Genomic DNA, 6905 nt, shown 5'->3' with positions numbered 1-6905 from the left:
GATTCTATGGTGTATTTTAAGGCTGGACATTCGAGAGAAGTGTTGTCCACAATGATCACATCCATAGGGTTTCTCTCCAGTGTGCATTTTCTGGTGTAGTTTAAGGTGGGCCAATTGGGAGAAGTGCTGTCCACACTGATCACATCCATAGGGGTTCTCTCCAGTGTGAATTCTCTGGTGTGTTTTAAGGCTGGACATTTGAGAGAAGTGTTGTCCACACTGATCACATCCATAGGGTTTCTCTCCAGTGTGGATTCTATGGTGTCTTTTAAGACTGGACATTAGAGAGAAGTGTTGTCCACACTGATCACATCCATACGGTTTCTCTCCAGTGTGAATTCTTTGGTGTGTTTTAAGGCTGGACATTGTAGAGAAGTGTTGTCCACATTGATCACATCCATAGGGTTTTTCTCCAGTGTGAATTCTCTGGTGTTTTTTAAGGCTGGACATTTCAGAGAAGTGTTGTCCACACTGATCACATCCATAGGGTTTTTCTCCAGTGTGAATTCTCTGGTGTTTTTTAAGGCTGGACATTTCAGAGAAGTGTTGTCCACACTGATCACATCCATAGGGTTTTTCTCCAGTGTGAATTCTCTGGTGTGTTTTAAGGTGGGCCAATCGAGAGAAGTGTTGTCCACACTGATCACATCCATAGGGTTTTTCTCCAGTGTGAATTCTCTGGTGTGTTTTAAGGTGGGCCAATTGGGAGAAGTGCTGTCCACACTGATCACATCCATAGGGTTTCTCTCCAGTGTGAATTTTCTGGTGTGTTTTAAGGCTGGACATTGTAGAGAAGTGTTGTCCACATTGATCACATCCATAGGGTTTTTCTCCAGTGTGAATTCTCTGGTGTGTTTTAAGGTGGGCCAATCGAGAGAAGTGTTGTCCACACTGATCACATCCATAGGGTTTTTCTCCAGTGTGAATTCTCTGGTGTGTTTTAAGGTGGGCCAATTGGGAGAAGTGCTGTCCACACTGATCACATCCATAGGGTTTCTCTCCAGTGTGAATTCTCTGGTGTGCTTTAAGGCTGGCCATTTGAGAGAAGTGTTGTCCACACTGATCACATCCATAGGGTTTCTCCCCAGTATGAATTCTCTGGTGTGTTTTAAGGCTGGACATGTTAGGGAAGTGTTTTCCACACTGATCACAGCAATGGAGTTTTTTCTTTGTCAAGCGTCTTTGTTCATTCACCTCTGGGCAGTCAGAATGATAATGCAACACTGGATTGGAATAAATACAAAAGATTGTTGATAACTTGATAGGTAGACTAAAAGTTGTGTGCGACAAATCCCTGCCAGGTAGCTAACTAACAATGGCCTTAAAACCTTAGCATGACTACAATATAGGAGTTAAGTGATTACTTAATCCTTAATCCTGCAAAACACAAATGATCTACAGCAAAGCTACTGATAATAGCTAATGGCTATTAATACAATTACTATTGAGAATATTGAGGGAATAAAAACAGAACAGTGTGAGTGAAAAGGGAGATTAAGTAACATACCAAGGTCTTTGGGTTCCTCCTGTTCAGCAGAAATGTCCCTGGTGGGTTCGAGAGAGTTCATCTTCACCTGAAGTCTGCAGTCCACAGTCAGATGTGATCAGAAATGAGCCTGGAGGAGTTGTGGAGAAATGACACAGACCAAGTCTTCTTATACCAGAGAGCCACTAACTGCTTTGAATGATTGACTAAGAGAACAATAGAACCATCTCTCCACCAGTCACAGTTTAACATACTGTCCTCCACCGTCCCTCCTCCCCACAGATTTACTCACTCAATGGATCCAAAGTGGTCACACAATACAAAGTATGGTAAGCATTTAAGATTAGACCAAGGACTGAGAAACTGTGATTTGTGTATTTGTTTACTGCTAGATTTGATTTTGTTTTGTTTTGTTTTGTTTTGTTTTGTTTTGTTTTGTTTTGTATGAATTGAATTGAATTGAATTGAATATAAAAAATAAACATACAATAAAGCAGCAATAGTAACAATGCCTATACTGTATCTCTAACATTACAAGGGTTATTATGATCTACTAAATCGTATGTCATGTTACTGACTGGAATTGTCAAGAACAAACTGGACTCCTATAGCCTACACACCATCAATACATTGAATGTTTTGCTTGAATTAATTGTTTAACTTGGGTATTTCTGTGGATTCACACGGTGTACTTATTCCACCACTGAACAACCCACATGGTAGTTGGAATGACATTTAATCATTAGTCTTGTTACCAGTTAAAATAATTACTTTATGTGAAATTAAATATCCAACAAATTCACAAGATTATAAGGTGTATTATCTCGCATGATACTGTGCAGTAACTTAGTTAGGATCCTACTCCAATGTATTCTCAAAAGGTCACTTTAAAGATTTTTACAATCTATAGCAATGTAGTCCTTTTAACAGTAGGCTAGTAACCTAACTGTATGGACAAATATTGTCTAAAGCATGACAATGTATCTCAAATATATAATGTCAAGACTTAATTGATTTGATTTAACTGTGGACCCTTATTTTTTTCAAGATCATTCCACAATTTTCACAAATGTTATGTGCAACTGTTAAAGACAGTTGCTTTAAGCTGATAACACATCACATCACAATGCGTTATATTTATCTGCACAGATCATTTACCAAATGATTAATTCACAAAGCTCAAATACATAAATATACTAAATATACTATCTAATATACAGTAAATCTGCAGGTCAAATTACAGTGAAACACGGAATAAGATTTAAATTTAATATTGTGACTTGTTTATTTCTATCTGCAGCATAATGTTGGTGTGACATGGTCCACAAAAGCAATACAGTATAACAACAGTGTCACAATAATAAAACATAATTGCCTACCCTATTGGTAGGGGCAGATGTAATGAAGCAGAAATCTATTATGTAGATAAGTGATGCAATGTGGGTAAAAAAACAAAATGTCATAAGAAAAAGGCCCTACAGACTCCAACAAAAGTCACCACCATACTAATTAGTATATAGAATGACTGGTCAACAACCCATCTATATACAAGAATGTGTAAATTGGGGGATCCTTGGAGACAATGAAAGTTAAAGTGTAGATTATACTGAGTGGCCATCTGCATTTAAAATGCAAATAAGACAACATGCATGATTTTTTTTGATGGACTAAAAGCACAACCACACACATTGCAAAGTATTTTGGACATTATTTGGAAGTGAATATGGGGATGTGTAGAATAAAGCTTAATGAAAAGCATATGAGCATATTAATGTGTGTAATCCTGTTCCAATCATAGACCTTCATGGATCCCATTTAATAATGGGGTCCATGTTCCTGTAGAAACTGAATTTGCACATTATTGCTCCAAATTCCTCCAGAACGATGCAACCTGGTGTCGTTTTTGTCGTCTTGCACAAATGTTGTTCTCTAGTGGTCCAAAGTTTATTAATACCTACCAAGTGTGGTCTAAAAATACAATGTGCGTGTGTGAGAGGCATGTACCTCTTTTAATGCAGCAGCACGGGCCATGAGTGTGGCCTTGTCCGCCTCTGCTTTAATGCGTGCTTGTCTTTGAAGCAGTGCTTTTATTATGGTTTGCATTAGCAGTTGACACATGGGATGGAACATTAGAAATGCTGTTGTAACAAGTGTACCGGTAATACCTTTGTATAATGGACGTATGACCAAGAACAATAAAGTATTAAATCTGGACTAGTATTCAGTTAGGTTCGGCTCTGGGAGCATAAAAGAGTAAAATGATTGAGATGAGACCACACCAGTATGTAGCATGTAATAAAGAACGGCCGGCTTGTATTATAGAAAATAGTAAATAATTTGAATGGTACCAAAAACACACATACAGACATAGACAACAGTAAACAACAATAATGAGCTCAGATAGTGCGTAACTTGTAGTCACCTCTTGACGTCAGTGATTAGATCACTATTATCTTTCAAATTAAACCCTTTAAATATTTTGGGTGAAGTACCCTTTAATTTATGCTACAGGTCCTATGGGTTTGAACCTATGGGTTTTAATCTAGTTTTATGATCTACTGGTTTTTATCCTCGGGTGCACCCTGGTAAGTATCTTTTTAGTTAGTATCCTTTTAACTATAGATATCTTTTTCATTGTAAATATCCTTTTAACTGTATGGTAAGTATTTATATGAACTATGGATCCATGAATTCTTAATCCCAATACAGAATGAAATTACAATTACCTTCAATTCAAAACACAGTATACATCAATTCAGTACAGTGTCAATACAGTCAATGAACCCAATGTAAACCACAAATGGATGAATGTGAGAGTGAGTTCAATGACAGTCCAACCACACTGCGGGGTGTAGTAGTGTGGTGTACTGAATGTATGTAAATACATTCTCATTTAAATAAAATGCATTGTAACAAAAGTGCTTTTCTCACCAATGGTATCCAAATAAAGTGCTCTCAATCACCAGGAATTGTGATGCTGCAGCTACCCCCAGCACACAGTCACACACAGCTAGGAAATGAAAGGTGTGGAAAGTATCCTTTACTTAGCAGCCTATTTTATCAAAGGCTAAAACGTAACAAAATGTGCAAAACTGAAATAAAAGCAACACACGGCCATCTACATTGATGACAGAAAATAGTTCTGTTCTGTTTAGAGTACAAACTGTATCCACATAATTAACCAGGTAGGTTAGCTTGGAACAATGTGCTACTGCTAGCCAAACATTTGTGCTAACATGAAAAGCATTGGAATAACATGGTGGCTCTAGCCAATTAGCTGCTAACTCTCATGGCTAACCATCATGGCTACAGGCTTAGCTAAACATCATGGCTACTAGCTTAGCTAACAAAGTTTGTAGCAACTCACCAATGTTTAGCAGAACAAACTCTCAGCCCTCAGTTGATGGGCAAGGTGTGTGTGCTGTCTTTTCTATAGCTTTAAGCTTATATATTGTTCTAATTATTATTTGTTTGGGCTCTGTGCCTCTCTCTCTCTGTCATGGGGGACTTCTTCAGTGCAGTGCAGCTTCTGTGTGAGACTGGGGAGCAGAGAAGGGCGGGGCAAGCAGTTGAGGTGTGTCGTCTGATTGGGTGGAATTCACCTGTCAGTCTCCATGGCCTTGGCTGACTATTTGTCAGCAGCATGAGAGGGGGAAATCAATAAATCATGTTAGGTAGACTTGCTCCATTTCTGCATTAGTAACCAGTTTCCATGACCTGGGTTACACTGTCATGAGGCTCGACATCATTATTGTCACCGGTGGCAACAAAACTCTCACTTTCAAAAATCACATCATCATCATCCTCGGAGCAACTTTGAACAAAACTCCACCTTTTCATTTCATCAATAAACCCATCAAAAGTGAGCATTTTTGCATTGTACCATGTTTCATGTTTTTTGGCTTCATCAGCCGGCACAAGACCCAACAAAGTATTGTGAACCTTTTTTGTTTCATCATATAAACCCTTGAAATTGTGAAATGCACATTCTGCTTCATATGCACATGTCTCATCATTCACCAAGGCAGAAACCACTTCCTTCAGTTTTAACAGTGTGGTCTCGTAAAATATAGTCCATAAGCCATAATGCAATATTCTGTCAATAATACTATACATTTAGGTCACTGTTTATTTGACTGCTAATTTGAGATGCAGGTTAAGTGGAGCCACATTGTCTGGTCAAAAGTGCTTAGTCTGGGAGCCTTCCTTCATTAGAAGTGGCTAGGCTTTGTTCTCAATCTGTTTGAGGCTTGCTGAGGTGTTGAAGACACTTAGCATTCTTTTGTCTCAAGAAACCTTTTGTGAGACAACTTGTTTACCATGTGTTTTTTCAATCTCTGTGGAGTTTCAGACTCCACCTCTGAATTCAATGTGAAGGTATATTTGGTCTCATGTTGTCAATGTAAAACTCATCAGTGTTAGCTGGCTGGCCACCACGGTCAGTCTGCTGGGAGCTCCCGCGGGTCAGGGCCGGGGGAGCCAGCTCTGTTCTCTTTGTATTTGTACTTCTGAATAAATACTCTGATGGGATCTTCACTCCAGTTCATCTCTCTGCCTGTTTTTCCGATGCTTTTGACAAGGTTTTTCACTACTCTACAGTTTGCTTTAGCCTAGTTCATCTCTCTAGAGTTTACTACGGTTTAGTGAGTTTTAGTGGTTAGTTGGGTGTGAAAATACACCTCAACAGTTTGCTCAGTTTAACCTTTCTCTCCTTTTGCAAACTGTCGATTTTTTCATCCAACGCTTTGGGTGTCAATTTGACCACACGTTTTCCCAAAGCCCCTTCCCCACCAGACTCAAGTTCAACCACAGACTCAAGTTCAACCACATTGTCACCAGCGCCAGCTGGCGCCTCCTTTTGATCCATAATACAAAATAAATAAACAAATGTCAAGTTCCTTAGACGTTCAAAGTTTGTTGTTCAACTTCAAACAATAATAAGCAGCGTGCAAAGTGGCGCTCCTTTACCAATGCATTGGGTTTGTTATTTCACTTATTTGTGTGCACACCTTTCCTAACAATGGCCATTGTTTTAATGTCGGCGTTGCGCTGCTAAAGCCTTTAGCCTAGGCCTACCTGCAATTTTGCATTTATTTCAGCAGGTGGCACTAAAGTTTTTGTTGCTTCCCACTTACATAAAATTGTATTATTTTGTACTTCATGGAAGTGCATGAACTACATACAATACAATACAACTTTGATTTATCTCTGCCCTTATGTTATTGTATGCTGTGTGTGTGTCACATTCACATTCCAGGCTAGGGTGTGCCAGACACCTTTGATGATGGGCCATTCTGTAGAACAGAATCCCATGAATTAAGTCAATTAATCAATGGTGGCCTGGAATGTAGCCTACAGAATGCAAATGCTCCAACCTCAATACAGGTTCATATAGTCCTTTAGATTACAGGATTTGAAA

General features: G+C 38.9%; 1 long non-coding RNA gene across 1 annotated transcript; it reads right to left on the bottom strand.

Moving 5' to 3' along the window:
• Positions 1–974: 974 nt before the first annotated feature.
• Positions 975–4928, bottom strand: LOC306916943. The gene is made up of 3 exons (XR_013789064.1): positions 4854–4928; positions 1508–1616; positions 975–1223 (listed from the first exon to the last, which is right to left on the bottom strand). It is a non-coding gene; the product is annotated as an uncharacterized lncRNA (long non-coding RNA).
• Between the last annotated feature and the right edge of the window lie 1977 nt (positions 4929–6905).

The sequence above is a fragment of the Electrona antarctica genome (genome assembly GCF_951216825.1).
Source record: "Electrona antarctica genome assembly, chromosome: 24".
Taxonomy (NCBI): Eukaryota; Metazoa; Chordata; class Actinopteri; order Myctophiformes; family Myctophidae; genus Electrona; species Electrona antarctica.
The sequence above is the reverse complement of the archived record's forward strand: the minus strand, read 5'-3'. Positions and strand labels throughout refer to the sequence as shown.